The sequence below is a fragment of the Grammomys surdaster genome, unplaced genomic scaffold (genome assembly GCF_004785775.1).
Source record: "Grammomys surdaster isolate TR1022 unplaced genomic scaffold, NIH_TR_1.0 313, whole genome shotgun sequence".
Lineage (NCBI taxonomy): Eukaryota > Metazoa > Chordata > Mammalia > Rodentia > Muridae > Grammomys > Grammomys surdaster.
Genome location: NW_021604732.1, coordinates 4,267,160 through 4,278,349, shown reverse-complemented (window position 1 = coordinate 4,278,349; position 11,190 = coordinate 4,267,160).

The following is an 11,190-nucleotide window of genomic DNA, read 5'->3' as shown; positions in this document are numbered from 1 at the left end:
GTTAGGGTCTCCTGCTGGTTTTGTAGAGAACAGAGTTCCCAGCACTTGGACAGTGGCTCACAGTCACCTATTATTGTTATTCCAGCTCCTGTGGATCTGATGCCCTCTTCTGGCCTCTGCCGGCACATGGACACACAGGAACACACACACACACACACACACACACACACACACACACACACAAGTGAATAGTGAAATAACTATTTAAATACTCTCTAAGAAAAATGTTTTCTAACAGGAAATAGATTAAGATTTTCCTGAAGAATTCCCCAGGCTTCCTTGAGGCCAGTGTGTTACTGAAGAGGAGCCATGTTAAAACTTCATGATCTCCTTATATCCCTAGTTCTTACCCCTCCCCAACACAGTGACTCCAGCAATTCATTACGGATCGACTTTGTCTTAATAGGTGACAGCTTTCCTGGCCACATCCCTTCCTGAGGTCTTCTGAACATCAGTGTAAGTTCCATTGACCTTGTGTTTTGGAATCTCGCCTCTGGGGCTGCAAGACATACTTTATCTCATTGTCTGCTTACAAGACACACTTTATCTCATTGTCTGCTTACAACATGGTTCCCTTCAGGGTCTCTGCAGTGCATCTGTGTCTATGGATTCTGATGAGGAAGACTGATTAGATTTATATTTATCCGAGAACCACAGCATTGACGGAGAACGTAACGGTCCTATCACCATCTCATTTTGGTCCAGTTCCCAGCCATATCAGCTTGCTGTGGTGCAAGGGACAGAAACCAGCCTTGGGCCAGTGAAATTGGAAGGGTATTAATGTTATAGGGAAAACAGTTATTTCAGAATAAAATACCTGCAAACCAGACTGAGGAGCTCAAGAACCAGAGAGACCTGGACAATCTCTCCAACAATATTTATGCCCTCCAACAGGATATTTATGGACTTTAAATCCATCAGGCGATTCTCTGTGCAGCAAGGCAACATTTCTCACCCTCAGGCAAAATACTATGCTAGGTGGCTTGAGATGGTCCCCAAATCCTACAGTCAGTCAGATTAATCCTCCCCTCCTCCGTAGAAACAACGAGGTTGCCATAGAAGCACCAGCTTTGCACAGTCTCCCCAACCACACCCTGCTGCAGAGAGGTGTTTTAAGGTTGGAGTTGGTGGGGGAGGGGGGATTTGTGTGACCAGTCTTAGGTCAGATGTCTTCAGCCAGAAATATTACTTTAGCCAAGACTGTCCAAACAATTGAGTGTGCATCTGAATGTCACCCAAAGCTCCATGTCCTTAAAGGCTTAGTCCCCAGCCTGGTACAATTGGAAGAGGGAAGAAACCCTAAGAGGTAGTAGGACCTAGTAGGGGGTCTTGTCATTGGGAGTACACGCTCAAAGGAAAGAGAATGTTTCTTTATTTCTCTTGTTCACTTTGTGCCATCATGTGATCACCAAATGATGGGCTGCTACAGCCAAGCACTGGGAGCAACCAACTATGGGCAGACACCTCCAAGACAATGAGTCAAACTATACTTTCTTCTTTATAATTTGATGACCTTAGACATTTGTTACAGTACTGGAGAGCTGACTATCACAAGAGATAAGAATCCCCTACACAGGAAACTGGATTCTGTTCCTCACAGAAAGGGGGAACCATGTGAACTCAGCTCAGGAAGTGCACTAGTTACTCTACTCACTGCTGTGATACATGTGACAGCAGTGACTTAAGAAGCAAAAGGTTGGCTTTGGCTCATAGCTCAAGCCTACAGTTAGCACGGCAAGCATGGTGGCAGGCACATGAGGGGGTTGATCACCTGTGTCCGCTCTCAGGAAGCCGAGAGCAATGAATGCTCGTGCTTAGCTCGCCTTTGCCTTTTTCTCTGTATTTATTCAGTCTGGAACCCCAGCCCACAGGACGGTGCTGCCTGTCTTCAGGGCTGGACCACCTCACAGACATATTCAGAAGCATATCCCCCTAGATGAGTCCAGCTACAGTCAAGTTGACAGCCAGGATTAACATGAGGGGAGTGCCAACTCCACTGACAGGGACTGTGTGCACTTGCCAGGGGCTCTGGACACATTCTGATGGTTGCAAGGCTATCTGTCCCTGAGGAGAATATAGCTTCCCTTTTTAATCTGATGGTTGGTTCTTACTCCATACTCCTGAGGGCATTACAAGGCGATTCCTCCGAGGGTCTGAGGTCAGTTTGCAAATCTCAGTTCTTCTTCCAGGTATTCCAGGGTCTGATTTGCTACTTTCTCTGCCTGAGATGTCTCACCCAAATCTGTACATATAACCATTTGTGTGTCTTCAGAGAAAGCTGGCTAGCCAGACTAGCAGAAATTAGAGCTCTGGGTCCAGATGGAGAACCTGCCTCAATATACAGAGGGAAGAGCCATCGAAGAATTTATCCATTATCAGTCTCTGGCCTTTACATCCACAATGCTCCTATATGTTTAATAAAATAAAATAAAATAAAATAAAAATAAATTACCTTTTATTGTGAGGTGCTTATGTTTTGTGTATCCATCCACTAAGGAATAAATGAGAATATAAACCTCTGACTTCTCATTTCTTTCTATAATTGTCTGAAATTGTGCACTTTGCACTAAAGTCAGTCAGTAAATATGAAATAAACAAACAAATGAGTATTGTGCTTCACTCGGCAGTCTATTGCAATATTCAATATGCATGTAGGAGCATGCGCATGTGTAATTGCTTGGGGAGTTGAGATAGGGTCTCACTCTGTAGCCCAGGTTTTCCAGGAACTCACCATGTAGCAAACGCTGACCTTTAACGTGTGGGTGATTCTCCCCCCTTAGTATTCAGACTGCTGAGGGTGAGGGGATAGTAACAAAACATCCTGCAGATCCTGTATGTGTTGTTTTTCTTTTTAAATGGTTCTGAGGTGAACATTTATTAATGACCACCCAAGGCAAGAAATAGGATAGTGATGGGATTCCAGACCCTGACCTTGCCTTTTATGAAGCATCTGTTTCCAGACATGATCCTTTCTGCAGCCGTAATTGCTGTCTTCCGTTGTGGAATATTTACTAGCTTGTTTTGCTCAAATTACCATGGATTTACTCATCCTCAAACCACAGGGCTAAGTCTCTTCCTGTCCCTAGAACCAGATACAAATGGAAATGGAATTATACAATATGCATTTTTCCACACCTTAATTATTTCACTTGAGATTGGTTTTGTTTGTCTTCCCCTTCCCCCCCACCCCCCAGCTGCTGGCATGCTGAGACAAGAAGTCCGATAAATCATTTCTCCAAAAACGGACAGACTAGTAAGCCAGGTGTGATGGTACAGGCTACATACAGTGCCAGTGCTTGGAAGGTTGAGACAGGAGGATCATGACTTCAAGACTAGCATGGACTAAACAGTTAACCCCGCCCCCACCCCACCCTTAGCAGCAAAAGACAAACAATACAATGGCAATGTCACTATTAAGCTGGTCAAAACTTGAAAATGAAAGGTCCTGAAAAACAAGGACATGAAAAACAGCTCTTGTTACTGCTGCCCAGATGACATCCTTGACTCAGAATGTCTTTGAGTAAGAGAAATTTTGGTGACGCAGGGATAGCTAGGGATCCTATAGCTTGAACTTATGGTTCTGTTTGGTGGGAGCAGCAAACTAGCTGAGGGGTGTTCAGATGGGAGACAGTAGATGGCTGAGGACCCTTGCTAACATAGCTAGTGTTGTCTGAAGACTCTGCTCAAGGGCAGCAGTGATAAGATTGATCCCAAACGACTCCCACATGTCCAGCTAAAGAACCCACACAGAGGAAACTCAAGAAATCTAGGAGGAATAGAAGAAGAAGCCAAATATCCTGAGCATTGGATATGGACCTCTGCCTGGTAAAATGGTGGAAATATCGAGCCAAGTGGAAATTCTAAAATTGAAAGATAAACCAGAAGGACTCAGCAATGGTTTCAAGGTGGCAGAGGAAAGAGCTAGAAAATAACTAGAACAAATTACCCGATCTAAAGGTGGGAAGAAGGAAAAATAAAGAGAAACAGGTCATTCTTAGCAGCCCATGGAGTGAAAGCAGAAGGACCAACAGATGCCTGGTGCAGAAGCACTGACAGACCTGTGGTGCAGAAGGACTGACAGACATGTGATGGAGTCTTGGGTAGAGCTGGAAATGAGAAGGTGGGGTGGGAACTTTTGAAGAAATATTGACTCTATCTTCCCCAAGCTTCTCCAAATTCATAATGAGTTATTAATATCCATCCAGAGAGCTCTGACAATCTTAATCACATAGCTAAACTTAACAAAGATTCTCTTACAGGGGTAGAGAGAGTCCTCAGTGGCTAAGAGCACTTGCTGCTCTTGCAGAAGACCTGGGTTCTGTTCCCAGCACCCAATTAGGCAGCCTAGAACCACCTGTAACTCCAGCTATAGGGGTTCTGGTGACCTCTTCTGGCTTCTGTGAGCACTGCACTCATGATGCACCATATATATATGTATATGTATATGTATATGTATATGTATATGTATATGTATATGTATATGTATGTATTCAGAACCAATGTGTTTAAAATATATTAAGAAAACAGTCCTCAAAATCTTCATAACAACACAAATATACACACAGAACTGAAGGAAAAAAACAGCTCTGTAAACAAAGAGTGCTCTAGAAAGTACACTTATTCAAAACTGAACACAAAGATTCCCCACAGATTGACAAAGACAGCCAATATTTACCACTATTCAACCAACATGGGAATACAAGAGAAGAGCCGTCCACCTGAGGGTAAGCCACCCCCACATGATAACTCTAGTCCAGGATGAATGACAAGCATCAGAGATGTGAACATGTGAGAGAATACAAGTCTTTGGAAACAGATGTTTCTCGCCTTGCCTTTATTTTTTTAAAGATCCAAGATTGTATAAGACCACACTTATAACATCATATTACAGCGTTTATAACGTATGTGCGGTACCAAATACATCCAATGACAGCAGCAGAGAAAGAGGAGATTAGCAGGACTCAGTCGAGAAATGCTTGTATATTTTTATCATGTTAAGTTAATATTATTCTGGAGTAGACTGTGATGAGTTAAGATGATACTGAAATGGCTAACACAATCAGTAGGAAAGTAGACAAAATGCAGTAAAAAGGAGAAGAAACGGGACCGGTGTGGTGGCTTCTCAGGTCACGGTTCTTGCTGCCCAGTTTGAGGACCTAAGATTAATCCTTGGAACACATGCAAAAGTGAAAAGAGAAAATAGAATACACAAAGTTATCTCCTGACTTCCACATGCACTGCGACGTTTGCCCCTGAGTTATATTCAGAGACAAAGGATACTTGGAAAAAATAATATTAGAGACTACCTGAGGAAGATATAACAATTATGTATCTCTATGCTTCCAAAGTGGAGCCTTTAAATACACAAAGCAGAATCTGAAAACATTAAAAGAAATAGATGCCCAACAAGAGTACATTGAGATCCTGATGCACCACACTTAATAACTGACAGACGAACTAGGGAGAAACTGAAGCAGAACACGAAAAGCTGAATGACACAATTAGTCAACATGACTTAACTATAGGACAAAAATAAATTAAATAAAATAAACCATGAAGTTTCAAGTTTCCTGTTCACATGGGACGTTGTCCAAGATAGATCACCCAAAAGCCAGCTCTCTATACATTTAAGAAGATTGCAGTCATACAAAGTTTGCTCTCTCACCGCAACAAAATTAAATGAAGGGCCCACCACAGTAAGGATTCTGGGAAAACCTCAAATATTTGGAAATTAAATACCACCCCCGAATAACTCATGAGTCAAAGAAGAAATCTCAGGGGAAATACAAAACTACATTTGGAATTGAATGAGAAAAAGATCAGAGTTCATAGGACACGAGGAATAAGCACAAGCTCGGAGTATTTTCTGTTTTGTCAGAGAAGAAAGACCTGAGAGCAATAGCTCTCTGTTTAGGACACGTCCATCATCAGGAGGTAAAGAAAAAATATTACAGCAAGGATCAGTGGGATAGCTTGGGCAACCTACACAGAAAGCTCATCAAACCAAAGGAGGTTCTTTTGAAGGTATCGACAAATTGGTTAAGTCTTTGCTAAGCGTGATGAAGAAATAAGGCAAGAAACAAACTCAAAAATCTGTAATGAGGGATAGGGAGTCAGCTCAGCTAGGCAAAGGCTCTTGCAGCTAAGCCCGGCAGCCTGAGATTGCACTCTGGGACACTGGTGGAAGGAAAGCAACTTGTCTTCTTACTTCCACAGTGCCTGCCTCACTTTAAATAAATGAATAAATAAATAAATAAATAAATGAATGAATAAATAAATAAATATGTTTAACACAAAACAACTACCAAAAGCATTGACATCACTACCAATCCTATGGAAACTAAAGAGTATAAATAACTTTTTTGTTGTTGTTGCCGTTGTTTTAAGACAGAGTCTCACTACATAGACCAGGTTGGCCTCCATCTCACAGAGATCCTTTGCCTTTGCCTTCCAAGTGCTTCCAAAGGTGTGCACTGCTACACCGAGAAATTACTCTATGCCAAGTTTGCTAGAGAACAGACTTCCAGAAAGCCACAGGTTACTAAAATTGACTGAAGAAGAAAAGGAAACAAATTAACGAATGTATAAAAAGGAGGGACACCGGACACCTGTGCTCACAGCGGCATTCTTTACAATTGTCACGATGCAGGACAACCCAAGTGACCAACAAGGACTAGATGAGCAAGCTGGAATATATGCAAAGGAACATTATTTAACCATTAAAAAGAAAAGAAAAAACTTGACAGTCTATGCTTCTTGTGGATGATGGTTAGGCACATTGAGTCACCTATAGAAAGGCAAACACTGTATGATTCCATTTGTATCAAGAACCTAGGACAGTCTGCTGATAGCCACAGGAAGTAGTATTAGCATCAGGGGGAATGTGGAAGTGTGTTGTTTAGGAGCAACAATTTTTGATTTTGCTGGATGAAGAAAGTTCTGGAGATTGGTTGCAAGACAGTGTGAATGTGTTAAACTCTCCCGAATTGCTCACTCAAAATGTCCGTAGCACTACATTTTATGTTGTACAATTTCACTACTATTTTTTTTTTTTGTATGAGAAAGCCTGTTTAGCAAGCTCACGACTTTAACACCAATAGACCCCACAAAAAATGCAAAGACAATGAAGGCAGCCATGGTGGCACATGCTTATAACACCAGAACTCAAAAGCTGAGGCAGAAGGGGATCATCATGATCAGGCCAGCCAAGAAGGAGGGAAGGAAGGAAGGAAGGAAGGAAGGAAGGAAGGAAGGAAGGAAGGAAGGAAGGAAGGAAGAAAATTAAATGAATTATCAATAACAATACTTCTATAGAGAACAGTATAGATGACTTTGCTGGAACATTCTATCAAATTTTAAAGAAGAAATATCAATCTATCATATATTTTTCCGAGGGGCTATGGATGTAGGAACTCTTCACTGAGGCTCCCAGTATCCTCCTTCTAAAGCCAGTCAAAGATCTCACTGGGAAAGGAAACAACATATGGATTTCCTTCATGAATTACAGATACAGGAACTTGTGGCAAGATATTAGAAAGTCAAGTTTAGCAACATTTTTATGAGATGATTCAGCATGTGAAACAGAACTTAGCCCCGCGTTGTTAGGAGGCCAAGTGGCCATGTCCATGGAGGGCACACCTGAGGTGGGACTCCTGGGATGTCAGTAAGTGACAGAAGTGAGCAGAGGATGCCAGCCCTTGGTAAGTATGCTCAGTAGAACATGGTGGCTCCTCTGTGGATCAGGGGCCATTTGGTGGTATAGCTTTTAAAACTCTTGCTTTTGGGGGTGGGGAGGTACAGAAACCAATATTTTGTTCCAGCTGGGTGATGGTGAAAATGTTTTTATTCTCTGTTACTTTATTAATGTGAAGCTAAGAGCAGTACTCCCAGAGAAGGGTGGAGGGTGAGGATTTCAGCCAGGCCAAGCAGGTGGCAAACTCTAGTTTCAGTGAGAGATTTCTTCTTGAGTAATAAGGTACAGGACATGTCATGCACACACATGTGCACGTGTATCCCTCTACACCCTAAAATCCTTTCATAAATATTGAAAACGACAGCACTCCATCTACATTGTTACAGCAATGCTACCATCAGGGGTAAACTCTACTTGTTCATGACTTTTAAAAAAAATTGACTTTAGAGACAGTGTCTCCATGTGTATGTACCCAAGCTGGGATCAAACTTATGATCAGCTTGCTTCAGCTATTGGAACACTGAAGGTTTATTAGATATTCACTACTTTGATGGGTTTTCTTTTTCCAGAAGGTGCCTCCCACTTTGTCTTTTATTTCTTCACACAGGGAGGTCATGTTATATTTTGAGAGGCACTTTAGGATCTGGAAATATTGTATGCATGCTTATTCCATGCTCATATTCTCTGCTTTCTTCATTCCACTAATGGTCCTGTGTCTAGGATCTCTCCATGATTGCCATCTCTTGCTACCTGAAGCAAGCAATGGGTTCCTGCAGCAAGTCTGCCAAGGTGACCTGACGATGGGTTTAGTGATGTCTCTTACTTGACACCCTCTTTTGGTATTCAAACACACACACACACACACACACACACACACACACACACACAAATAAGTTTTTTTAATGTTCTGTTTGTTTCTTTTATAATCTGTTGAAATAACTTTGACAGGGCTTCCCCATCTGACTGGCAGATATTAGCAAACTTGTCATTTATTTCTTTAGATATGTCAACTAGGTCTTGATACACGTCTTTAACCCCAGCACTTGGGAGGCAGAGGCAAGTGGATCAATGAGTTCAAGGCCAGCCTGGTCTACAGAGTGAGTTCCAGATGGTCAGGGTTACACAGAGAAACCTTGCCTGGAAATTAAAAACAAAACAAAATAAACAAAACACAGTCCAAATCCTTCTCATAGCAAGCAATATCGGCTTGTATGTTTCAAGCTCTATGGATTCTACACATCTTAACATAAGAAACTGATGTTAGGGCTGTAGATTGATGGAAGAACACATGCCTTACCATAGGGTGGCTTCAAAATAGACCATGCAACTCCTCCACTTCATTCTTTCCTTCTCTCTCTCTCTCTCTCTCTCTCTCTCTCTCTCTCTCTCTCTCCCCTCTCACCCCCTCTCTCTCTCCCACACATATTAAAAAATATATTCAATACCATATATTACACACCATACACATAAACACATACACAAACATACTCAGACACCCCTCACACACATATATGCATATAAACACATACATACCATATACCATACACACAAGCACACACTCACACCAAATACCATACATACCATACACACACACACGTGAATTTATGCAGTCTTTCATTTATAAGCTGTTATTATATTTTAAAAAATTAACCTTTATTTTTATTTTATGTATATGGGTGTTCTGCCTGAATATATGTCCATATTCCAAGTCCTGGCAGAGGCCAGAAGAGGACACTGTACTCCCTGGTTTACAGATAGTTGTGAGCTGGGTGAGTGTTGGGAATAGAACAAGGGTCCTCTGGGAGAATAACCAGTTTCTTAACCACTGTGCCATTTCTTTAGCTTATGTGCAGTTTTAAAAATATGTTAATATGTCTATTAGAAATAAGTTGTTTCAAGCAACTGTTCATCTTAGGCAATAGAAGCTTTCATAGATATACAAAAATCCATAATTTCTCTGGTTTATTAGGCTGAGAGGCAACATTTTCATCTATAAATATATTATCAACTTCTTGATTGACACATAGTATCTGTACATATTCATGAGAATGGCATATTTTTATTTAAAGTAACAATGTTTCTCACACATGCAAAGTTAACAAAAATAGAATATTTCTATTAAGATATTTAAGAGTTGTGCTACTAGAATCAAGGATACCTCAAAGTATAAAATATTGCTAACTTAGATTATAAAACCCCTTGGTTTGAATATGTAAAATAACATACACTTTACTGATTATTAAGTATAAAGAACTTGTGAATAATCTGGAGAATCAATTTCCTAAGGATGTTTATTACAAGGTGTTTTTGAATGTTCAGCCTGTCACAAAAGAAGATACTTGGGTCTTACTTACATAGCACATGTATCATGCCACTCAATTTTAGGATGGTCCCTTTTTTTATCCTTAGTTTTTCCTTTCCATGGTTTCAGTTTCTTGTGGTCAGCTGAAAATAATGAATAGAACATTCTAGAACTAAACAATTCCCGAGTGTTGTGAGTGCCGCCTTCATGCCGTTCCTCTTGAGCTGGACATGACTCATGCCTTTTTCCATATGCTTAGATGCTGCCCACCCTTTGGTCACATAGCAACCACCTCAGATACCCAGCTGACTGTCACAGCCTCCCCATGCTGATGCACAGCTGACTCCTGCTTTATATAACCACGGCTCCGGAGTGGAAGGGGAATGATGCTGACAGTTTACAGGACAGTGTTATTTGCTCCATTCCATCATTAGTTATTGTCAGTATCTTGTTGCATCTAATTAATGGATTTAACTTTAGCGTAGGTTGACAGGTATAGGAACCAAACCCAGGCAATATAGAGTTCAGTGTTGTTTAGGTTTCAGGCCTCTGTAAGACTTCTCGCAACTCAGCCTTCACAGGTCAGGTGAGCCGAGGGTAGAAATAAAGGCCTGTGGGATTTAGTCTGAAAAAGTTGAGCGACAGAACAGTCATGATCATGAAGTACAGAGATGTTGTTTTTTCTTTCACAGCCTTGATGAAGACAGTGGAGATGACTGAGTGCATAGTCCCAGGGCAGCGCCACTCAGCAGCAAGGTTTCCTTCGACGTGCAAGAAGCCAGCTAAACACTATTTCTGCTGTCCCTTTAGCCACTACAGATCCTCCCTCAATCTCTGGGAGCCTGAGATCCTTGACTGCCTCTGAAGCAGCTGTACCCCCTTGCATGGTCCCCCACATGGTGTTTGTGCACATACCCAGCAATGGGTGCTACAGTGAAGAAGCCAAGTGTCTGTCTGGTGGCAGCCTAGTGAAGAAAGAACTCTGTTCCTCATCTGTTTAGAGGGCAATGATAACTCTGCTCCACCGCAGACCTGCTGTGAGGAGCAGATGGGGCCAGTACCAAAAAGACTTTAGAACAGTCTATGACACATACAAAGGGCTCAACAAACACCCGATGTTACTAGTCAGTCCTCAGAAATCATAAGCACAGACTCTGTTAACTCACCTAGGGAGAGGGATATTCTTGAGAGAGAG